Raw genomic sequence first — 26,875 nt, forward strand, 5'->3', positions numbered from 1 at the left:
ATATTATTATAATATTCAGTTATGCTGTTGCTTCAGCAACCCTGAAATAATCTTGAATTTGTCACTGATATTCCTTCCTTTGTTTCATTTAACTTTTTCTTATTTTTATACTACTTTTTTTTTTTTTTAATATAGCTACTGTTTTTTTCCCCGAATGTTACATTTACTAAAATCTTTACTAGGTAGGTGGAATGAATTTTATTTTTATTTTCTTGGTTGAGAGAGAAGAAACCATTTAAGTTTTAAAGTATGTCTTAAAAATTGTAGTTCGAACTTTTTATTTATTATTTTTACGAGCTGCTCGGTATTTTGTCATGAAGAACAACAACTCTGCTCTACTTTTATTTATTTATTGATTTATTTTATAACATTAATGGTCCGGGTACTCTACTCTAAAGTATAAAGCAAAACTAATTGCGTTTCATATAAAGATATTTTTCTTTTGCCGTGTTGAAAAGAAAAAAAAACAGTTGTTATAAAAACTTTTCATTTTTTCAAATCGCTGAAACTTATAAACTCGAACAACGTCGAACAATGAATAATCATGAATAATCATTATAAAGAATTACTGCAATAGTACTTGATTGTGCTTTTAAAACTGTCACATAATTAGACAAAGGTCTTTTCCCATCTCTTCATTCTTAACATACGAAGCAAAAGGCTGATGTGCTGATAAATTTAGGTCAACATGTATCCATTACGTTAACCTCTTTTAACGTCGTTTAAAATATAATACAATAAAAAAATATTCATTATTCTTATATTAAGAGGCGCTGTTTGTTCGTTGGTGCACTTTTTTGTTTTTATCTTTCCAGTACCCTTTTTTATCTTTTATTCTGACTTTGTCTATTTTCGTACAAGAAAAAAGGAAATTACAAAGATAATTTTAGAAACTGCAATTCCGTTTTACAAAATGCAAGTCAGGAAGTTCAAACAGGAAAAGGTGTATTCCGTGCGCAACTATTGTCTATTCCTAATGCTGTATAGTTCCAAGTGCAACTAAACAAATACCATTTAAATTCATAGAAAACAAACGAAACTCGGTGTTGTTTTCATAAACCAGGTCACATATAATTTGAAGATATAGCAAATTGTATATCTATTTTGGAGGGCAATATAATAAATCAAAATAACAACCAAAAATTCGCACTTACATCTGCCAATAATTCACTTAATTAAAAACGGCTAGAACACAAAAACAAAAATTTCTTGCGTTCTTGACGAGATTTCAAACCCAAGTTTTTTTTTTTCATTTTTTATCCATAGAGTGTCTTACGTCATATTCACCTTTATTATGATGATCACATTATTTCTTGAAAATTTTCAAACTTTCTGAATATCTTGTTAGCATACTGAAAAAAAGGAAAGGAAAGGAAAAGAGAGAGGGGAGGGGTTATACCTTAATATGGAATAGTTCATCTGTGATTATTTATTTGTATTAGGTATATTAATAGCAACAAGGACCTACATTGTTACTATTAATAGTTTTAATGCTTTAAGGTACCTAGGTTTGCTATCCACAACTTTATACGCTTTTTTTTTTTTTTAATTGAATGTGACAGTTAGTTATCTAATACGAAGTAGCAGGTTTTTTCTGCTCAAAACTTGAGGTTTTCATCCAACATGCAGAATACACAATTTGCTGACAAAAAATACTGTTGGTGGCGATAGGTGGCGTTGTATATAGATGGTGAATATTGCTGCTGTGAGCCGATGGCGTATTAAGCAGTAGAGACGTATAGATATAGGGTGTATAGATGGAGTGCTCTCCCACAATTTGTCCTTGGATTCCTTGTAGGTGCCACATAATAATAATAATAATAATAATAATAATAATAATAATAATAATAATTGATATCTAAAATTTATATTTTTTGAGCTGTTGTTGGCATGATTGCCAAGCACCTGTACACAAGCTACTCCATGCTTCATCCACAGACTTTATTTATTTTACTTCTTAATTTTTTTTTCTAGTTAAATTCTCCTGCTGGTTTTCCGTTTTTCAGGAAGGAAGATTCAAGTTTCCGGGATCAAAAACTGTATTCCCGTATGGTTAACTCATCTTCAACTGAAAATAACATGAAATCGCTTATAAGGATTCAAAAATAAGTTTCGAAGCCGGATACTTTTCAAACATCGCCAGAGTAGATCATGCCCTGAGGCAAATAATTCAATATCTCCCCTGATGGATTATAAGACAAAAATATAAGAAAATCTCCAATTGCTATTTTGTTTTTATTACAAGAGAAACATTAATGCAAAACGATTACATAATAATAATAATAATTAAATGTTTGCTCTACAGGGATTTCACACAATAAAACTGTTTATAAACTCTTCTAAATTTAAATTTAGAAGAGTTTATAAACCAATCAATCCTTTTCCGATCATTGCTGTTTGCAAATAATTTTTAATCAGTTTAAGCTTGGAAAAAACTTCTTTCCGCACTTGCTACGGAAAGAAGTTTTCCGTAGCGAAGGCGCCTACCTCAATATGGCTGAACGAGCGCCCTTATCAAGCCGCGCCGTGAGGCAGGCTGCCTCTGTGTTACACCCTGTCAACAGTAGGTGCATTCTGTATTGTCATTCACTGTGAATTTTAATATTTTACTCATCCACCACTGAAACTTTCATATTCATTCATATAGATATATACTGTATATCAAACGTATTTTATTTATAAAGATTTATTGGCATTCACATGGAAAGACTGGCAAGGCAGGTTTTATCATTAGGCGAACCTAGGCAATCGCCTGTTGACGTTGGCGCCAAATTTTGCTACAATGTATAGACAATGTATATATTAAGACAATGTATGGGGCGCTTAAGTTTTCTTTGCCTTGGGCATCAGATACTCTCGAACCGGCCCTGAAGACTGATCAGATAGACAAAATTTATTCCAAGACATAATCCTGTTTCGAATAATTCTTTAGAAGTTCTTAAAAGTTTTCTTTCTACAGATTTGCATCACATTAAAATGGAGTTTAAGAAAAAATTTTTTTGGTAAATTTCGAAATAAGAGAAAACTTTGCATTGTAAAGTTTGCATTGTAGAGTTGATATCAGATGATAAGCAGGTAAAAACCGATATCAAGAAAAAGAAAATGTTTATAAATAGAATACAAAGCTTTCAAAGATCTTTATGTTTCTTATATTTTAGTTAGAATTCTCTTCAATGAGCTATTTAAACTGTATTTATCTTTCACATTTTTATTCACTTATTTCATCGCGCAATTAAAACGTTATTGCGCCGTTATGATTAAGACTTTAAATAAATATTATTATTCCGTGACATTTCCAGGGATTCGTCGTGGGAAGAGAGGGCACCTACTCCACCATAACTACTACTACCACCACCACCACCACCACACCGCTATCATCAACGCCATCTATCGCACACTGCCAACAACAAATATTTTTTATCTGTAACTTTTTTATTATTCTTATTATTATTATGTGACACCTCCAGGGAGTCCAAAGACTCATCGAGGGAGAGTGTGCCAACAGCATCGAACGATTGTGTCCCTTCCAACTACTAACCGCGCTCAAGCTTGCTTAGGTTTTTGCGAGCCATTAATAGCAGAGGCTCTACCAATCGACCAACTTTTGTTGCAAGTGTTTCTGTATACGGGAGGAAAAACCTGAGTTTCTGGGAGAAAAAACCTGCCTACCTCCGTATGAGATCGGTTAACCTACCTACATTCAATTGAAAAAAGCTCAGATTCCTCTCGTCACGACGAGAATCGAACTCAGTTCTTTTCTAGTCGAAGTACGCAATGTCCATTTGTTCTTTCAATTGCGCTACACGATAACTACCCATTGTGTTCATTACTGATTTCACAAACAGCAATCTTCATTCACAGATATTTGAATAAAACTACCTAAATGACACAGCATACACAATGTATATTAAAAGCAGGGAAAATCTTTTTCCTGCACATTAAAAACTTTTAATCGAGGTTGGATTGCTACATACACTAGGGTTTAAAAACATATTATCATTAAACAGCTGTATAAACTGTTTAATGATAATATGTACGCGTAAAAATAATTCAAAAATAAGAAAATTGGAAAAAAAAAACAGCATAACAACCTCTGGAAATTAAGTAGGGGATGTAATTAGGAAACGTAAGATATAAGGATTCTTCTGGCGGTTTGTAGTTAATGAGCGAAATGGCCTACTACGATATTGTGAGTTCATCTTCAGTGAATATTTTCAGAGAGAGTGAGCGGGGGGGGGGGTTATTTAGGTATTGTGTGATCTAAAAATGAGTTCTCAACTCTTGGAGAAATTTGTATTATAATAATAATACAATAAGTATTATACAAAAACTAAATAAAATATAAGCTATTTATGATCCGAAAGTTTTGTATTGGCGTATTATTTATTATTGAAATTTACCTACTCATCATATTTACTTATTCACTGAAGAAGACACAAATGCAAATTCTCTGTAAATATTAAATATTCGTTAAATTAGCGTGTTATTTGGAGAACTTTTCTTTTATTGTTTATTATGTCAGAGTCCTGCTAAAATACTCGAAGGAGACGGAGAACCACGATGTTATTGGAACAGCTATTGATATATACAGGGCATATTTGCGAAAGTATCCAGGGTTAGCTCACAGGATTACTTGTTCATTGAAGAATTTAGTAAAAAGCAGAGCTAAGGGAGTTATCATTACTCTTTGTAAAGCCTTAATACGACCACGTCCGGATTACTGTGCTCAGGTGTGGTCTGTGTTGGAGAGATTGAGGACAGATCGAGGGTTTGTGGATTGCAAAAATTGGTTGATAAACGATAAAAAGGGGGGATATGATCGAAACATTTACGTTACTTAAAGGATTTTATAGGATTGATGTAGGGGAAATGTTCCAACACTTGCTAGAGGGAGCAGAACATCCATATCTGTCCAGGTAATCCCTGGAAGTTGGATAAGAAGTGTGATTAGCAAGGGCGTGAGGACCAGATTTTTCGTTTGGAGGATGGTGAAAGAATGGAATGGGATGCCTGAGTCAGTTGTAAGTGCTTTGTCTGTTAATGGTTTCAAGAAGTACGATAGATTATACGTTGATGGTTTGGGTCGCCCACGATGAATCTTAGGACTCCAAGGAGTGTCCGTGCAATAATAATAATCTTTCTTTCTGTTGATCTCGGTTGAGATGCTCGCATCCTCGAAGCTTTTTAGGATGACACCGGTTAGATATCTTTTATTAATTTGATTGCTGTGTTGGAAGCAGGCTGATGTTTGAGAGGTTAAATGAATGATCTGAAAGGTCTGATCAAAGTGAAATTGCCTATATATTCTGGTGTTATTGCGTCTGTCTTGATGGTTCACATTGATTTTTATTGTGGTCTTCTTTTTGAACTAATAAGGAGATTTTTTGTTGTTGTTTTTTTTACTGTGGCAGCCTTTCTATGTCTTCTGAGCTTTTGATTGCTATCGGCTTTGAAGTTTGTGACTTCCTCAAAAATATCTTGGAATCTCTGATCCACAAAAATTGATAAGTTTTTTGTGTTTTTGCTTTTCTTTCTTGGTACAACAGATTCTGGTTGAATGGTGTTAAATATTCGGATACGAAGATTGGTCTATTGTCTTGAATGCGTTCAAGTCCTTGGCAAATGTTTTTTTTTCTCTGTTTGCTTTTATGAGATTGTCTCTTGTGGACTTGCTTGTAAGACGAACTATGACTGGTGCGGGAGGCAAGTCTTGTTTTTTTGCTCTTCCTGGGAATCCGATTTACGATCTGAATGTCGTTATGCTGTAAAGGGATGTCGATTGCATGGCCTAATTTTAAAACTACGTCTCTGCGGTTTTCTGTAGGTGCAGTTTCAGGAAGACCGTTTATAACAAGATCTTTATATTGTTACTGATTTAAAACGTTTCTATTATAGTTTTAGGGAATTAAGTTCTTGATATAGTTCGGATGTCTCTTTCATCAAATTGTGCTGCGATAATAATAATAATAATAATATATTGCCAAGAACTCTCAGGTTATAAATAGGCCCTTTCGTATAATGAGATTCCTAAAGTGATCAAATTGTTCAATCTAGACCAAAATTAAATTTGCCCAGTGCATTTCAGTAAGAATTCTTTTTATACATAGTAGTATAAACTGTATGACATTTTGCTAGATGCAATCCAGTTTCTTTCTATGAATACACCAAACTTCCTTTAAGTAAAGCGTTACCATTTTAACGAGACAATCCCATTTTATTTTATTTTATTTCATTTTATTATTTTTTTCGCTTGAATCACCTAATAAACTATTATAACGTTCCGTTCTTAATCCGAGCGAACCCTTCAGATCATCCGTAAGACGTGATCAGGGTAAGGCTGATAAACCTCGCCTTTTGTTGAGAAGAGTGATTGTTTCGTTGAAAGAGGAGTGACATTAAATTTCAGTTACAGTTTACACTGATTACGTCATAAAACATCAGCTAATACTTTTTATTCCCTTATAGGGAGTACAAATGAATGAGTGTTAGAAAAGATCAATAGAACTTTAAGGCTCCTTACGGATATTGTCAGGAGAAAGTTAAAACATTTTGGACACTTTGAAAGGATGGAAGGAGGACCTCTCAGAGCAGTAATAGAAGGTAAAATTCCTGGAAAAAGAGGAAGGGATAGACCGTCAATGAGATGGATGGATGGTTGGAGGGTGTGTGTGGAGTGAGTGATCTTCAGAGAGTAGAAGCCTCCAGAAAAGCATCCGCCTCATACGGCATCTGTGGATATCCAGTGAATAGATGATGATGATGATGATGTAGATAGGTGAGGCCGTTTTAGCCCTATCTAACTTTTGGAGACTGAGTGGGCAGTTATATGTGTACTTAATTTGTGAATTCGATACCTCGATGTGTGATAGAAGTGCAGCGATTGGTGGTTCGATCAGATTTTACTCCATTCTGTAATTTTTCTTTTTTTCCCAAGAAGACAGAATCGTCCTTTGTGGAATTGTTTTTGAATTATAGACAAAGCAACTAGGCTTATAAGAAAAGTGTTTCCCCTGTTCTTCTGCACGATTTGACTGTTTTTGCGGTATGAAATAGCGTTTTTTCTCCCCCTTGGAAAAATGCTGTCATTCTCTATAAATTAGTGCTAGTTCTCATGAAGGGAAAGTCCATAAAAACGAATAAATCCACGTATTTATATAATACTTAACCGCTTTATGGTTAATATTTTTTCATGCTGAATACTAATCCTACCGAAAATGATTAAATAGTCATCGTTAAATAACCAAGTTAAAAATTACAATATATTAATTATTCATCCATATAAAAATAATGTATTATTATTAAGAAGGTCGAAATTGTATAATTTAATATCACAGTCACTCGCTAATGCGCATGAAATACAATTTGTGGAACGCAATTGCGCTTTAAATGTTGCACGCGCAGTCTTAAAGCGCGACAAGAAAGAACAAAATGCGCAATCAACCTTTAAATTGCGATATAGGAAATATTATCGGTTATATAATGGTCGACCATTTTATTTTATCACACAGTAATATTCTTGTTAATCTCTCATAATACAGTAGATAAATTTCATAAGGTAAGCCATGATTTCATAAAATTTTTAATTTATAGTAAACATAACTAAGCATTTTATAATTGAATCAAGTAAGCTTAAATAATGCTATCGATTTTCATGGAAGCTTATTCGAACAGTCCATTTAATGAATTTAAAATGTTGTATTAACAGGTAGTGAGTAATTTGGAATAATAATAATAATAATAATAAATTATTATTACTATGTTTATTGTTTACTCGGATTTCTTCGCATTTAATGACCACTTAATAGTCTGATGTTTAAAATTTATCTCAAGAAATGCGAACAGAAGGAAACAGAAATGACAGATAGCACAGATAATTAGTTTATGTTTTTAATTGGAAGTGTGTATTCATGCATTAAAAATTCGATCAACAGGAAGCAATATATTTATTTAATGTTAAGTATTTTCTAATGAATCTTTAATTCCATTACGTGTATGTGGGAGGGGGTGGGGGTTGTTTTATAGTAATAATAATAATCAAGGCTGACTCCAGTTATGTTGACTCGGAACTGCGCTCCTGCAATTATTAGATACCAATTATAAAAAATAAAAATTAAACTTTAAATTGGTTATATTAAAAAATTAATAACAAACTGTGTGTATTGATTTATGGATGTATGCTAATGGGTTAATTTATTTCCTATTTGGAACTGTCTAAACAGAATTTTGTATCAAGGTAAGTTGAAATATGGCACTTGGCAGTATTTCCTTATGTTATATTCTTTAATGTCTGTGCTTACATTTCTACATATCTTTTATATACAGTATATTAGATACTGAAATAAATATATATAATAAACCGCAGGATTATATTTAGATTTGTTAATAATTGCATTCATAATGCAACTACCTTAATTTATCGTGGGAACTGACATTAATCTTAAAATTGTTACGTTACATTGGTATTACACATTACAAAAGTAAGAAAAACAGTCTAATAATAATAATAATAATAATAATAATAATAATAATAATAATAATAACAATAGTTTTAAAAAAAATTATTAATCTCTCAAATATTTACATATATACAATAATCATCTTGAGTAACATTCAGTATATTATTTTACAAGGTTCATCACTAATATATTTTTATTACATATATTTTTCACAATGATGAGCTTTCAATAATAATGATGATACCATTGTTTTTTTGCTATTTTTTAAAATAATAATCACAGTAATAATTTACAATTATGTAGTTCAGAGTTGCACAAGTTAAATAATATTACATGTTTTAGTTTATTTATTTTTTTCTTCAAAGTTTGAGAAAGTGTGTTATACACAGTATTTATACATACGCAATTAAAATATTATATTTTCTAATTTTCACAAACATACAATGTAAACTCATTATTTACATAATTTTTAATAATAATAATAATGTTTTATTGCATTATTTTTTCATGTTACAGAGTAGTATTATATTAATGATATTATCACATATTTTTTTTTAATATCAGTATCTTCATTAGTGTTATATACATTACTGACTGTATTATTACATAATCTGCATTCTTTGATTATAAAGATTACGTGTAGATGAATGAGGCGAGTTAATCCCACCTACTTCGAAGCTTGGGTTAGCTTTTATGAAGAGAGAGAGAGAGAGAGTGGGATTTAGCTTTCACTATTTATGTTATTGTTACTGTTTATGGGATGTAGGCATCATTGGATGCTGGTTTTGTGATGTGTATATTAGTGTTAATGGTATATTAACTTTGTTGGTATATTTTCCAGAGTTCGTGTTTTAATGTTCTGTAGTTATCTGTGTGTTTTAAATTTCTTCGTAGGTTGTTAAGTTGCATGGGTATCTGACGTGATCTCACAAAAGAACCGTATGAGTTGTTGAAGGGTGTAGGGATGTAGAGAGTTGTTGTAGGTCGTGTTATACGATATGTGTCTCTGTTGTTTCGATAGGTGATATTGAAGTAATTCCTTGTTAATGTTATGTAGTGTTTCAGGTTTTTAATGCTCAGGATTCTGTGTGTCTCCATGTGCTGGTCGGATATTGGTTGTTGCGTGTAAGGTGTATAATAATAATACATTTTACAATACAATGACAATTATTATCACCCAAAATACCTACTTAAAGTTGAACATGTTGAATAAAATAAATATATATATATATATATTTGAATACAGCACATATTGCTGAGTACAGTACATTCATTTTTATTTTTTATTTACCGAAGTGGTGCCTGCTTGTGTTGATGCAATTTTTGCAGTTGATGTTTTAATAGTCTGTAGTTGTTTAAGTATTTTAAGTTAGATGTGAGAAGCTAAGTAGTGTAGATACGAGATGTTCCTTTACTATATGAAATTTTGTTGCATTTAGATGAGAAGAGTTTTGGGTTGTATAATACGCTATGCGCGTCTGCTGTTAGTATACATTAATCATCATGGAAGTAATTACTTAGTGTTAATAAGTAGTGTCTCATACAAGTACATTTTAAGCTAAGGAATTTGTATTTAGTCATAATAAGAGATTCAGTTCATAGGCTGATGTATTTTACATAAAAAAAGGCAAAAAAAGTTGGAAAAAAAATTTTTTTTTCTAATTTGACCGATGATGTTTTGCGGTCTTTGCATAGACTTGTAATGAGTATTGTAGAGCCCAGCAACTTCCTAAATGTGTTTGATTTTAGTCACGACTAAAAAAGGATATATCACGGAGAATATATATCCTTTTTTAGTCGTGACTATCGTACTTTTGCTCGGAAGTATTTTGCAGTAGTAATACGATGTTCGGTCTCGTATAGAACGCGAGGATCCTTTATAAAGGTTTTTCGACAGAGGGTGAGTTAGCCGGTCATTATTCAGGTGAAAGGATTTCTTTCCCTCCGTGAAACTTGACTTTTCATTCAACAAAACATACAAATGGCCACGAAAACTTAATTACTAGACAAAATATACTGTCTTATATCCTCAGTTGTTTCTTCCGCAACTTCAACCAAACCAAACCAAACCAAGTCTGGTGTATAAGTATTATATTATGTACCTACATATCAATGTGATGATGTTAACAGGCCTCTATCCATCAGTGCTTTCACTTTTCTGTCACCCAGATGGTAGTATTGCAGCATCATCTAAAGATAAAGCTGACTTGGCATCATTCTATCAGCCAACTCGAGTACAGATGATCAAGGTAGATCACTCTCTTCTTTACTTAGCACATTACGTCGCATTTCTGCTACGGTCTTTGGCTTCAAAGTTATCAGAAGCATCTTGAATAACCTGTATAACAAAAAGGCTTCTGGTCCTGATGGTGTCCCACCACTTGTGACCAACAGATGTGCTCCTGAACTATCGTCGCCTATCCTTTATCATCTCTGCACTTTATTATACTCATCTAGCATTCATCTCATGAAAACAAGTCCATATACAACCGATTCCTAAAAGAGACATGTCTACCATCAAACTATGAACCTATTGCTTTCTTATTAGTGCTGTTTAAATAATGCAAATGGTTATCAGCAGTCAACTTCTTCAACACCTGAAAACTCTCAACTAATCAGTTACCACCAATATGAATTCTGCCAGTCACGATCACAGCAGATCTTCTCTCCTATATCATCCACCTCTGGACACGTGCAGCAAACCTGTATTGTTGCACTTGGTATTTTCAAGGCACTTGATAAGGTTTTGCCAACCCTATTGATCATATACATAGACAGCTGCTCATACACAGTTTTGCTTATGATAGCACTCTTCACATAAACGACAAATCGTACAGTTCTCAAATATCTCAAGCTCAAGATCATTTACAACAGGTGCACTGGACACTGATTCCACGTTATCCTTCAATGGGGTGATACCAACCTGTCGCCTTCAGTGCTTCCAAAAGTCCTTTTTGTCTCCAAACGACCTTAGTTCATCTTTGACAATGTTCAATTTAACAGTGAAGATCAGCTCTCTCTACTCGGACTGACTCTTAATTCTAGGCTTTCCTGGCACGAACATATCTTGTATAACATCCTTAGCTTCCAAAACAATTGGGCATCCTTTTTTCTCTCAAGATATTACTTTTCATCTGTCCAGTTGCGCTGCTTACTCTGTAAGTAGCTGAACTGAACAGATGACAATCCGACTTTGGGATACTGTTCTCACATTTGTGGGGGGGGAGTGCACCTAAAACCTCTGTAAAATTCTTAATGAGTTAAAAATAATGATTAGGTTGATTTATAATCCTGTCTTACAGACCTTCCTCAGCTACTGTTTCATAGACAGTCGGTTTCCGCATTGTGTCCCTTCAACAGATATTTCCATGGGCACTGCGCAGCAGAACTAGCGCCCATTATGTCCCCCCCCCCATTCTGCTAAACTACAGGAACACGAACAACCAGTTGCCTGGCATCAGCTTACAGTTGAAGCACTCACTGAACTTGTCGCTTCTAGACCTCTGTTATTCCATCTTCCTCAGTGCTGTGGAACGACCTTCCCCATGAAGTATTTCCCAAGAACCTCCAACTCCTCAAAAATGATATCAACAGATTACTTTGCTCCTTGGTCCTAGTCTACACATGGCATTTATTTTCTATAGGCATTGCGGCCTCTCGTGTGTGAGAATGATATAAAATATATATTAGAAAAAATAGACGATCGTAATACACAAATTATATTTAGTGAAGTAAGGAGCAGTCTCCCACAATGAGTCCTGGGACTATTTTGATATCTCTATCTTCATTCATTCCCTGGAGCAAAATCTCATTGCTATAACATACTATTCATCATCTCTTCAATTAAAATTTAATTGTGCATCTGCCAACATTGAACTGGCATCTGTTTATAATTGTCCATTGCATCAGACTGTTTATATTCATCTACAAGAACATCATATCAGAATTTCTGTTACCAATTCTACTCAGCCAAAAATTAAAAAAAATAAAAATAAAATAAAAAAAGTATTTTCTTCATAATTTTTTCCCAGTATCGTTTATGATGTACAAACTAAAAAGTAATCGTCCAAGGAATGAGCTGTGTTGTATACTGCTGGTTACTCTCGCTCTCTCAGTTTGCTGCCTAATTACAGAGTACTTCTCACTACCTGTCAGTAATGCACCCATCTGTGACACTGGTTTATTTTTCATCCTGAAGCACTGTAGTTTTTAGAATAACCTACTATGTAATATTCTGCAATTTCTTAGTGAAGTCTAGTAATATCAGTGTCCATTACCTTCATCTAACCAGCCTAGTGGGTCGAGGGGTTAGCATATCCGCTCTCCAATCAACAGCTGCGAGTTCGAATCCCACAGTGAGCATGAATGTTTATTATGGTTTTTCGGTTGGAGTTGAATTTCATTCGTCTGGTGTGAGACCGTCACGCTTACTGGAGGCCTGAAATGGATTGAAAAGGTCCATACTTTGTCTTTAGATTAGAGCAGAATTTCCTGACTGTAAAAAGTACAAAAATATATAAAATGCATAAAAAAAAGAAAAAAATCCTTAGTCATCCACGATACTAATGCACTCTACATGTACGAAAAAATCTTTCATGGCAGGAGCCAAATAAAAAAAGTTATTCATCATAAAATTGTATTAGTGATCAAAAATGAAATGAAAGCAAATTGCTAAGTAAGACATCCACTACAGAGAAGCGATTTTCTTTCTCTCCATCTATTTTTGAATTCGAGAGCCATAAATCGCGAGGATAACACGAACACTTTGCTGTTCAGTGGGAAACACTTGGATTCGAACCCCTGTCACATACGGATTCGAACTTTTTCATCCCACAAAACAGGCAAACCATCCAGAAAACATACGCAATTAACCCGCCATACAGACTTAGTTACTTAGACCATAATTACAGTTCATACTGGTACCAATCTTGAATTCTGCTTGATAAAACTAACTTTCTGTGGCTTCAGTTACTCCTTCAGAAATATTCATTAACAAATAGCTTTTTGCGTCTGTTTTTACATGCCTTTATGTAATTGTTCCATTCTGCCTTCTTTCTATTCCCCCTGGATCATAACTGTGGTGAGAAAGATTAACTCTCAGGTCACAGGTTTAGCAAATTCACAAACGTATTAATTTCACGTATTATTATTATTATTATTATTATTATTATTATTATTATTATTATTATTATTATTATTATTATTATTATTATTATTATTATACTCTGAAGGACTCCCAAAACTCAACCCACCATTCACACTACTTGATCATCTATCTGCACACTACTTCATTGATACACTACTTCATGATATTTCCATCTTACCCTAATGCTGTGTTGGTGTCTAAACGATACGCTAGTATTTAAGTTAAGGGATATTACATCCCATATTGTTTCATAGCCGAATAAGAAACTCAAAGAGTTTCATGCCGAATATAGTAAATATATAAAGTTCGGCGAGTCCAAACGTAAGCAAATACCTGGATAGTGTTACAACTGATCCTTTAGGGAGTGCAACACTGAGGCAACTCATGGTAAGGGTGGAGCAAGCTCATTCCTGTATCTCAATCCTCTCATCTGTTCTCATTGGAGCAACAGATACCACGTTGTTTCCAAGAGGATAACAGTTTCAGGAAACTGAGCACTTCATATTTCAACTCTTTCATCATGTCATTCCACCTGCCATATGCCTTCAGTAAAGTTTTCTTCTACTTTTTTCAAATAATTCATTTTCCTGATGTTAACAATGACAGTTCTTTTTATGATTATGAACTCATTATCAGGATATTGATGTACACAGTCCAGTCAAAATATCGTAACCATCTCTGTAATTTCACAATCGCCCATTGCCATTATCCTACCAGGTGGCACTCATCACGGTGAAAACCAGCATATATTATTATATTTGAGGTGTATGGCTTACTATTCATTTGAAGTTGCTGATCGACATGAGCAAGGGACGCGATCTGATGGACTTTGAAAAAGGCACAATTGTAGGATATTAATCGAAAGGTGGCGGTATCCAGAATTCCAATATTTCTTAATTCAGAAAAAATAAATCGAAAATTAAAAAAAAAAGAAAAAGAAAAGTTTATTTTCTTTTAATAAAAGTTGTGATTATGCTTATCATTTTAATTAAAGTTTTTAATAAAAGTTGTAAGTATTGATTATCATAACAGAAATTAGTTTTGTTTACCTGATTCAAAGTTACCCAACTTTGAATCAGGTAAACAAAACTAATTTCTGTTTTATACTTGCTAAATTTGATCCTCCTCCCAACACATTTTTTTTATGTTTGTTTTTCTTGCTCAACTCTTTTTGCGTATATGACGTGGTACAGCAGATTGTTGTTATGAAACAGTAGAATACCTTTTCTGTTGTGGTGATAATATATCATGTCCAATAAACTATCACATATAATAAACTATTATAGTGTCAGGTAGTATACTTTTTCTGATCGGTAATTAGTATATCTTTTGCATTTTTTGTAATGCAGGAAATTGCTTAGTATCATGAAGATAAAAAGAACTAAAGGAATACCTTTACGAGTCACTAGTAGAATAATATGAAGTTTATGAGATGGTAACAGAAATTATGTTTTTATACAGCTTCACTATCGTTAAATATCCAAATGACGTCTCTCTAAAAGAAAAAAAAATAGTCAGTAATCAGCTTTTTAATTTAGCCATAAAAATAAATTACCACGCTCTGCAAACCTAGTTATCTATAGAGCCTCTACGGAACGCTGCTTCATTCTTAATGGTAGAGGGCAGTTTCAGTGCGATTGCCTCAATTCAATGCCAGGTTTGCGCCGCAGTATGATTTTCAATAGAACTGCAGCAATTTAGTGGTTGGAAAACTACGAGATGCTAAATTGTGGCTGATGCGTACGTAGAAATGTTATTATGGTCATCTAAATTTATTTTAATTATTTATTTATTATTTGTTGTGTTGTATAGCGTTTTGTTCAATGACTTATGTTCTGCAATGTTGTCTGGAAAATTATCCCCCCCACCTCCGTATTTATTTTTTATTCCATAAGGAATTAAAGAGTATTTTATTTTCCCCCTCCCAATTAAATTGCAGTTAAATGTCCGCGGTTCTTACAAATATGTCTTTATCTCCCAAACTTCAGATGACAACAAGCATTTGAAATATTCATTTTAAATGGTTTTTCTCAACGCAGTTAGTGCTGGATAAATAATTGAGTTTCCTCCTCCTCCTCCTCCCTGCCTAGATTAAACTCTAAATTAATTTGTTTAAGTTAAGGGATATTACATCCCATATCGTTTCTTAGCCGAATAAGAAACTCAAAGAGTTTCATGCCGAATATAGTAGAAACTATATAAAGTTCGGCGATTCCAAGCGTAAGCAAATACCTGGATACTGCAGCAACTGACCCTTAAGGTAGTGCAAGCTGAGGCAACTCATGTCAACTCAACTCAAAATTAATAATTTTAATTAAAACAAATCACATAATATTACATACTCATAGACAAGTAGCTTAGTTCTAGTAACTTATCGTTATCTGGAGTAAGATTACTGGTTTGCAAAAGCGAATTTGAAACATATACCTGTTTTTATTACGATTTAGTCATTTCCTTATCAACGCATTCGTATTGGATGTGAATCTTCAGTTAAATACTAAGACAATCATCCATCTACATATTATATATATATATATATATAATGTAGAGAGGGGTGTGTGCAGGGGGTACATCTTACCTGGGTTCGGGAGCCAAGTGTTTTCCGGCGTGGCCTGTGTGGAGCCTTGTCGGTTGATGCTTTTTCCTGGAATATGAGAGGTTTACAAAAGAAACTTTGTCCTCTGATAAAATTCCTCTCAGACTTTGTACCACCCAGATAGAATTCCTCTCAGAGGACTTCTGAACAGAGTTTTTGTCTTCAATGATCTTCTATGTGAGACTATAATAAAAAAAATCAAAGCACTAATTAAAGTCGAATACGGCATATGGACTTCTGAAGGGAGTTTTTGTCTTTTAGATAATGCAATATGGTGACTCATGGACGCACTCGAGTGCTTCCATGAGTCACCATGTTGCTAAAAAAGTACTCACCACTCTCTTTAGGAATACAAATATAATAGAGAATTTATTTATTTATGTAAACCAGGTTCTGAATATCAAAACAAGAATCCAGTCTGAATTTGTTTTCGATTTCAGAGCAGGATGCAAATACCATTAAGCTGTTCTATGACTGTAGTGAGATTCATAAAATTTTGTTTTGCAACATTTATTGCTTCAGCAGTCATCAATAGATGGCTTGGAAATGAAAAACTTGATAATGGCCACACAGCTCATTTAGAGAACTCTTGTTATGGAAACAGTGCTATCCTCAGCTATCTGCAAACAAGCATGTATTGCACTCCAGCTATACTTGCACTTGTTAGTTGTTTATCTTGATTAGCTGGACGTAAGAGTTGAAAGGGAGAGGGATATCGAATCCATCAGGGAAACTGAATGAACGGTATTAACAACTCTATATTAACTCTATTCTCTCTTGTATCGAAGTTCTCGAGAACTTCTTATAAGAAATATAAGAAACTTGCATTATTTTCTAGATTTACCGATTTTTCTACATGTTACTTCGTTTAATATAAACAATTCTCTTGAATATTTACTGGTAAAAAAAATGTAAAGAATGAATGAAGCTACTATTTTTAAAGAACGTTCGTTTGCATATACCTAGCTGATATGTTTAAATACATTTCCTCGAATATCTTTTTTTTTTTCCATCTCGTTGCATTACATTAGAAGATGGGGCAGATGGTTGTGAAAGACTGTTTCGTTAAGTAGCCTCATTCATCGTTGTTTTTTGTATTCTTTCATATATCATTTCATTTTCTTAATTGTCTGGAGGATTTGCGCTAATAGCTGAAGTGTTTAATTGGAGTTGTCAATTATCTAAGTAACGGATATGGTTTTCGCCTTTCGAGTAATGTAAATTGCTGACAATTATTTTCAATTAACAGTTTACCTTGGGAACAAGAGTCCTTGAGAATCTACAGGACTACACATTCGATCAGTGTAAAAAGAGAAATGCATGTAGAAGAATCAAGAAACGAATTACATTTGTTCCTTCATTCTTATCAGTGAATGGATTATTCTTTATGTTCACAGGATTCTCGTTCCCATTCGTGTTTCATTTAGTTCTAGTAGTAATATTTCTCAAAACTCTAGGCTCTCTCACATCACACGAAGCCAGTAGTTCTGTCACCATTTCCCCGCAGCCTATATGCTGACAGTAGACTGAGGTATGTACGTACATTTTATGTTTTATCTTCTCTTCTCTTTGACAGATATTTTCACCCTTTGAAAAAAAAAAAAAAAAAAAAAAAAATATATATATATATATATATATATATATATATATATATAGAAATATTATGTTAGGTTTGTAAAATTCTTTTACAAAAAGAATTTTACGAAAATGATTCTGTAAATTTTTATTACTTTAATGAAATATGAAATAGGATTTGTGATTATTTCTACCAAATGAAATCGAGACAATGATTTATGATGTTTATCAGTTAATTTTTCAAACAAATATTACATAAAAGGTAGTTGGTCATCTTAAAATAAAATTCGAACCAATAGCGTTTAATTTAATTTATATTAAATATACTTAAATAAGAAACTAATTTAATCTTTCGATTACAAACTTGAGGCGTGTTACAAAACAAATTATTTATAATCACGTCATCTCCTGTTATCGAATATTAAATATGACATAAAGATATTAATGAGGAACTGGCATTAATATTCAAGAATGAGTATGCAAAGTTAATCTAAGGTGACATTGTCACTTAAACAGGATGAGAAAATTAATAAGCAAAGATATGTGAAAATGGTAGGGAAAATACTCAGTGGCTGACCAAGGTGAACTGGTGTAGTCAGAAATATTTTAAAAGTCAGAAAAGTAGTTAGTGATCTAACAAAGAATAGGTTAATGTAGAAGTTATTATCAAAGTTGTTATTATAAAACTAGTACTGAAATTTTAATTATGTTAGCCAACATTCTGTGCATTTCTTGAAGATGCCTTCCTTGCTAGAATCTCCTGCATATGCCTTGAAGAGGCAGGAAATGATGATGATAAAATATGGCAAAAATGTTTTGTAAAATAGTTTTATTGTGAGAAATCTTAACTATTTTTGTACACAGTACTTGATAGGTTTCTATAATTTGTAGTTTGTTAATCCTACTAGCCTTTTGTTGTAGGATTGGAACCATGTTGTAACTATATTCATAAAATTATTCATAAAGAGCTGGTAATTGTGAATATAGCCTTTGCATCTAAAACCGAATTTTGATACATGGTCAAAGATCATTTGACCATGTATCACGGCGAAGTGAACGTTTATCATATATCAAAACTTTAGACTAACATACTTACTAAATATCCAGTGAATACATTAGTCTGACATAACTGAGAAAAAGTCAGTGTATGAAATGTGTAGGACTGCTGTACTGTCTTTAATTCTGAATGTATCTAATCCAGTGTTTTATTATCTTGTCGGCCACAACGAACCGGTCCACCTTTCTTTATTTTCCACTTCAAATCCATTTGAAATGGGAAGTACAAAGATTTAAGGTTGGTTATGTCGAATGTTAATTCTACTAGTTTCGACCTTTACAGTATTTATAATTTGTTTTCACCTTTTTTGATTGATTTGTTGATTGCTTACAAATTCTCTTTTTCTCTCCATATCCTTTTATATATAAAATGATGAAATTATTCATGTGGTTTAACCTGTCTTTATCATTAAAACTAGATGAAAAAAGCTGATTTAATCATGCCATCGAACGTCCTTATAATTACAATATCAGTGTTCAAAAAACCAATGTTCATTGTAAATTACTTCATGTCTATGTAACACACATTTTCTGTAATAAGATATATACAAAATTTGTTTTTTTGAGAGTTTTTTTCATTCTCTGTAAATTTAGGAAGAAAAATATTCGGTGTATTTCAGATCACAGTTTGGTTTATCAGATCACAGTTTGATACATCACCTGAAAAAAGGCGATTTATAACACTTTAATCTCATTTGATAAGATCCTGGCACATAATCATTTATAACCTTGTTGCATTATCAGGAGTGGTTGAAGTCTACTTTATCAGCCTTTGTCGAATTAAGCCTTATACGCCCCCCACCTTCCATATTGTTTAGAATTACGGCAGAAACATCTGAGACTATGAAGCCAGGTGTATTACGTTTATTGACTGTGTTATTTCTAGCCAGTATGCCTCTTTTGCAGAATGAAAAACCACATTCCGGAGGCAAATAAGTCTTTGGAGGGAGGGGGGGGGTTAGCTGGTCTCTTCCCCAAAGAGCTTATTTTAAAATATGCGACTCTGTATGATATCATGGTGATATTCGTATCATTTGTTTTTGGTGAAATCGAGGACATTCTTGATGTAATCCGTTTTAGCGAATATCAACAAGATTTTCTAGTCAAGCTGCTTTATATTCACCAGTTTGGCCAATTGGATAGTGGGTAATCTCTCTCATTAACACAACTTGCCGCGAGCTCGATTCCCATGTTTGTGATTGGATGTTTGTGACTATCTTTAAATGATAGATGAATTTGTTGTACAGTATGAGTTCATCGTCACTCGCTTGGTGGACGCCTGAAGTGGCTTAAAATGTTGCAGGTTTGGTTTCTAGAGCAAGGTTTCTGAATTATCTAACTCTTTGTCCATTCACGGCATTAACTGTGCTGTAGGTTTCGAACCTTTTGTGGGCGGGATTGACATAAAAATGGAGGATGTGATCTAGATTATTACGGCTAATATCAGAGAGCTGTTATCGAAATAGATGTTGTTGCTAAGAGCTATTTTGTTCTGTACCCCTGTCTCTTCTTGGCAGCATAGTTGGATTCATATCAAGATTTACGGAAGATTCAGGGAAAAAAAAAATTGAACCAGTGCATTCTTTATCAGTTTGTTCTGAAAATGTGGGCTCGTTATTATCTGTCTCAAATGCGCGGATGGGAGTGCAACCCTTTGCACTTCCTAAATGGCTGAAGAGAGTGGAGTAATGCAAAATTAGACAAAAAGTTGATGAATCCTCCATTTGTCGCATCACCAGAAGTGTCTCCTGATAATTTTTCTCTGGGGAAAACAAGGTCTTTTTATTTTCTTTCTTGATGTTTTATTTATTTATTATTTATTTATTTATTTATTTATTTTTTATGCAGTCCACTAATATACAGGTAAAAGCAAATTGGAGTAGTCAAAAAAAAAAAAAAATCATTACAAATGCATATCAATGACCCGTTCAGCTACATGAGAAAGTGTTCCATGCGAGCGAGCAACGAACAATTAGGAAGTGAATACAAAAGCTATTTAGAGAGATCGAGGAAAGGAGGGGGGGGGGGGAAGGTGTCCCATCGTTAGTAACACATGCGTAGTTATAGCGTGCAGGAAGGGTTGAGGTATAATTTAATTTTAATTTGATAATTTCAGTATATACTCGCTGCTTGTGCACTACTGTATGCTCTGTGTACTGATAAGAATGAAACGAAAAATATAATTAAAAATGATTTTAATTGCATTTTTTCCTTCTTTCATTCATTTTAGATCATTGGCGCACCCAGGGAGGAGAAAAGGGGCCCTTCCCCCTCCCCCCCAAAAGGAAAAGGAAGAAATACTAGAAAAATTTCCAAAAATCTTTTCCTAATTAAAATTCTTTTTTTTTTAAATGTATGTTGTGTCGTGTCTTCTATTTCTATGCTACTTATGAATTAGCGATCACATAAGATGACCCTATAGCTCTCAGGAATCCTGGCCGCTGTGAACACAAGGCGAACGAAGTAGTGCTCGGGCGCTACTTCGTTTGACCGAGCCGAGTCAGACGAGATCACGGGTATCATGTATTGGTGATCACTGCAGATGCTCAATCATAGCTCGTATGCAATGCGTAGTGTGTATTCTCAAATCGTCATTCTCAACCCCCCCCCCAAAAAAAAGATTAAATTTGGAGTGCTCGGCCCCCTCCAAGATTAAATCCTGAGTGCGCCACTGTTTTAGATTATAAACAAAATGGTCACATGCAATGATTTATTCAATAAGAGTGTTAATGCATAGTCTACTATGCATTAACACTATTTAATTAAGAAATCTGAGATTTATACAGTCATAATTAAGGAAATAACAAAACAGTTTAAATTAAAAAAAAAACAGTTGTAGTTAAGAGTTTTGGATTAAGAATTCTTAAGAGTTATTAAAATGATAATCCCACATATGAAAAGTTAGCAAAAGTGTAACACATTTTACTACTGTAAGTAAGCCAAGGATTAGATAAACTCTGATCTAAACACCTAACATACTCGTCTTCAAGCCACTTCAGGCGTCCAATAGACCAGGTAATAATCTCACATTAGTGTAATAAAAATCATCTACCACTTAAATACTTCAAGTATAGACGGTTTTTAATTCTATTTAATACTTAAATACCAGAAATCAATGCTGCACTCTCCTTCCTGTTTCTGACATCAGGGTGATCCTCAGGTATCGTTCCAACTAATTTAGGCCTCAATAGACGTAATCAATTGGACTTAACTTTGTTTGTCCCACTTGTTGCAAAACCGGTGTCATGCAATCATGCCCCCTCCCCCCACGAAGATAATCCCGGAACCTTCTGTAAAGATAAAACATGATACCTTTTTCAGTCCACTTCAGTCCTCCACTCATGGGACGACAAAAAATGTCTCTACCTAAAAATTTTCACTCGAACTCGCGGATAACCTGTTGATTGGAGAACGGATATTCGCTCTGCCATCAAAGTCAGTAGTTTGCAATCCAGAATTGTTTTATTTCATTAAATGAGAGAATATAAAACATGCAAATACAATGGAAACGAGTTTATTAACGTTTATTTATTACCAACTTCAGTAATGTTTGCAATTCTTTTTATTCCATGCGATACAGATTTTGGATCCTTTTACTAAAGCACTGCACAAAAAAGTACAAAAATGGGTGACCAAATATTCAGAAAATATTTAGACCTATTTTACGATATTTTCTCTGCGATTCACACAACATTCAGGCTCAAGTTACCATAACTACAGTGGTCTCGAAGTTGATTTATTTCTTTATACGTTTAATAATCCCCTTACTTAGCATTGATTTAAGGATTCATATTCTATACCTTGCGTTTAATGTCCTGCTGATTGTCTCAAAGAACTCGCTAAAATGACGAGGTTAAAGTCTTAGAAAAAGCCCAAGGGCGAAATATAATCATTGCTGAAGTGATTTACACATAAACTGTATATTCACTAGTGTAATCAGGTTTGTTCTCGTTAGAAAAAATCGATTCTTGTTATAATGTATTTAATCAAATCAGTGAAAAACGTAAACATTGAAGCTCAATGAATTTCATACGCAGCATATTACTCGTATAGTAAGAAAAAATATATCTTTATTTTTCTCCCCTCCCTTATGGAGAGACTAAATTTATTTTATTTTAGAAATTAAAGTCATCGTATTCAATTAGAATACTGGACACTTCTCACTCATAAAACCATAAAATCACTAAAACCATAAAATGTTTTGAATATCGTGTTTAAATAACGTACAATTATTAATTTGTAAATGAGCTAAATTGGGTCAGAAACATTGTCTAAGTGCTCCATAAAATTGAATCCTGTCACGCAACGTTTATGTGACATTTCCAGACACCAAGGACTCATCGTGGGACGGCACACTACTCTCTACTACATCCAACTCACCGTCCTCCCTACTTAATCCTCCAACTACAATACTACTGCCATTAATACAATGTCCAGAACTGGGAGGCTCAAATTTTCTAGATGTTTTATAAATTTTCTTGGTATTACTCCAAGCACTCCTATGACAGAACTGTTGTTGCTTCCATGTTCCAAAGTCGTTGAATTTCAATCTCCAGATCCCTATGCTTGGTCACTTTTTCATGCACTTTTTTCTTCTGCTCTACTATCCATGGTATTTCCACATCAATAAACACACATGTTGTTGTTGGACTACAGCGATGTCTTGCATAATATGTTCAAGATGCCTATCTGTGTGAATTTTAAAGTCCCATAATATCTTGGCATTTTCATTTTTAATAACTTTCTCAATTGTGTATGACCAAGAGGTTTTGGTTTTGTCATACTTCATCTTAAATTGATCAAAGTTTTTGCACTTACTATCTCATCCAGCAAAGCATTCCATTCACCAGTCACTCTCCATGCAAAAAACAAGTCATGTCTCACTCTCTTATGTAGTGCACCGTTATACGATTTCCAAGAATAATCTCTTGTCCCTGTCTCATTCCCTCCTTCATTCCTGGTCAATCTAGTAATCTCCTCTTAACAGTTTATGTCTCAATCATATCATACCTTTTCCGACTATTTACGAAACTTTGCATGTCATAGGCATCACAGTTCAAAAAATAAATTAAATAAACGAACCTCGAACTTCTGAGAAAAATTGAAAAGTAGCACTTACCACGACAAAGTCTGTAAAACTTCACCTAATAAATGTGGTGACAAAACAAGCATCAGTACTCTACTCAGATAAATACGAAATGTACCTCCGTATGATCGAGAATCGTTTTCCTTACCTATCATTTACTTTAAATTCATTCTGATATAACCAAATGACAACAGACAATAGAAATATGATGCACAACAAAAATCCCGTCTACTGTATCCAAGAAATCGTCATTAAAAATCATAGATGTTGGCATACATTATTATGCCAACAGATAAGAGTATTAATCTTCCGAGTAGTAGAAGCTTCATATGAAATTTTTGTTTCATCAGTAAACAGTTCTGTTTATCTGTAGTTTGACATTCAGATAAAATTGACGACTAGTTTCTAGAAAAATAAAGAATGGGAACGATTAGAAAAGCTTTCTTGAATGCTTAACAGAATTCGAATCCAACAAAGCTTTCCGATAATATATATATATATATATATATATATATATATATATATATATATATATATATATATATATATATATATATATATATATATATATATATATATATATATATATATATATATATATATATGTAGAAAGTATTTTACCTTGGGTATAATAAATGTTAAGAATACCAAGCAATTTTTTAAACCTGGTTTTACTCCATTTCCCAAGTAAGCAAACAGACAAATAAGTCAAGTTTGCGCCTGCAAGTGATGCAAGTCTAGCTGATCCTACAGGTAGTGCAAGACCAAGCAACTCGTGGTAAAGGTGGCATGAGCTCTGATCACTAATCTTTATATTTACCCTTAATGCCAAAACACATCTCCAAGAAGGAGATGCATGATGTTTTGTATTAAAGGCAAGAGGCCACTACCCAGACCGGTTTCGACCTTTATTGAGGTCTCATCAGTGGGAGCTAGGCTAGAAATACCAAGATTTAGTAATACAGAGCTCATAAGTATTTTACCAGAACAAGTTGCCATAAGGTGTTTTAACCTTATTAAATAAAAATCTCTGGAGGAGATATAAATGTAGAAAGTATTTTACCTTGGGTATAATAAATGTTAAGAATACCAAGCAATTTTTTAAACCTGGTTTTACTCCATTTCCCAAGTAAGCAAACAGACAAATAAGTCAAGTTTGCGCCTGCAAGTGATGCAAGTCTAGCTGATCCTACAGGTAGTGCAAGACCAAGGCAACTCGTGGTAAAGGTGGCAACTTGTTCTGGTAAAATACTTATGAGCTCTGTATTACTAAATCTTGGTATTTCTAGCCTAGCTCCCACTGATGAGACCTCAATAAAGGTCGAAACCGGTCTGGGTAGTGGCCTCTTGCCTTTAATACAAAACATCATGCATCTCCTTCTTGGAGATGTGTTTTGGCATTAAGGGTAAATATAAAGATTAGTGATCAGAGCTCATGCCACCTTTACCACGAGTTACCTTGGTCTTGCACTACCTGTAGGATCAGCTAGACTTGCATCACTTGCAGGCGCAAACTTGACTTATTTGTCTGTTTGCTTACTTGGGAAATGGAGTAAAACCAGGTTTAAAAAATTGCTTGGTATTCTTAACATATATATATTATTTCACTTTCGATAATAGGCAGCTGTTTTCTCTGCGAACGAAAGACATATTTCCTCACCGCAAAGGATGACGAAATTCTGTTTTGAAGACTGTATGTGGGCTTGAGAAATGAAAACGGAGCAGACTTGTCGCCACATAAGCAAAAGTAATTAGCCAATTAAGTAACACACACACACACACACACACACACACACACACACACACACACACACACACACACACACACACACACACACACACACACACACACATGATCAAGTTGAAGAGTGTGGAGCAAATTGAAAGAGAATTATTCTATATAGGAATTCTTCTATATAATATAGTATGTAGCATCCCTCGATGAGTCCCTGACTCCTTGAAGGTCTCTCTTAATAATATAATAATATAATTGGTTTTCAAACCGTAGTTCGAAATTTCATAGAGATTTCATGTCTGGAATTTCATAGAAATATATGTAGATTTTTTTTATAAAATTAAATTGATAATCAAATCAACTAAAATTGCATCAGCGATTTTTTTTTATCAAGTGTACTTAATTATTTGATAATTTTGTATCATATGAGAAAAAATGCATTCAGACCTGTAGGTTTGTACGCATTTATCCAGCCAACTGCATTCTTCTGAACCAATGACTTAACCATTCCACTACGAAAGCCAGCAGTAGTGAGGACTCCGAGAAATTAGGTGGGCTCAGTGAGAGATCTGAGGGGTGGGGAGAAAGGAAACTCCAACAAAAGTTGTTGCGTTCTTAAGTTTACTGACCCATAGTATGACAGTGCAGTGACATAGCCACCGTATAATAAAACTGCAAGAGAGGATCCAAGAGATTCTTAAATCTAAGGAAAGCGCACAGTTCTACGAAAACTATAAAGGAATCAATATAAACCTCTCAAGGGACCTAATGAAAGTTTCTTGTGCTCTTTACTAACTGTATGCTTGTTATATTAGGAACGAAGATTGTTCTTTGGCACAAAAATCCCTAATAGTAATAATAATCTATTGTACTTCATGTCTTAAAGACCCACGAGATCTGCATGGATTGGCTTTCGTTAAAAATAATTTTAGAATAGAGGTATAACTCTATTCTAACACACACACACGTGTGTGTGTGTGTGTGTGTGTGTGTAGAAAGTTTTTTAAATTGGGTATATTATGTATTAAAGACCAAGTAATTTTATATAAACTTGGTTTTTAATCCTATTTCCCAAGTAAGCAAACAGATAAGTAAGTCAAGTTTGCGCCTGCACGTAGTGCAAGTTTGAGGCAACTCGTGATAAAGGTGGATTAAGATCTGATCACTTTCCTTAGTATTTTTCCTTTAATGTAAAGCACATCACCTTGTGGAGATGTATGATGCT

General features: G+C 33.8%; 1 protein-coding gene across 4 annotated transcripts in view; it reads left to right on the forward strand.

The window, feature by feature from the left end:
- Positions 1 to 26,875, forward strand: part of LOC150109337 (cationic amino acid transporter 2-like) — a 364,125-nt gene that overhangs the window by 10,695 nt on the left and 326,555 nt on the right. The window contains exon 1 of one of the 4 annotated variants that reach the window (XM_090412693.1): positions 15,204 to 15,342. The exons of 2 other annotated variants lie outside the window; for them this stretch is intronic. The gene's annotated coding sequence lies outside the window, so the exon portion shown is untranslated. Of the gene's footprint in view, positions 1 to 15,203; positions 15,343 to 16,803; positions 16,943 to 26,875 lie in introns of those variants that run through there. One more of the 4 variants, XM_090412708.1, reaches the window with a different exon arrangement.

The sequence above is a fragment of the Typopeltis vanoorti genome, chromosome 2 (genome assembly GCF_054136105.1).
Source record: "Typopeltis vanoorti isolate ZY-2024b chromosome 2, IOZ_Tvanoo_1.0, whole genome shotgun sequence".
NCBI classification, from domain to species: Eukaryota; Metazoa; Arthropoda; class Arachnida; order Uropygi; family Thelyphonidae; genus Typopeltis; species Typopeltis vanoorti.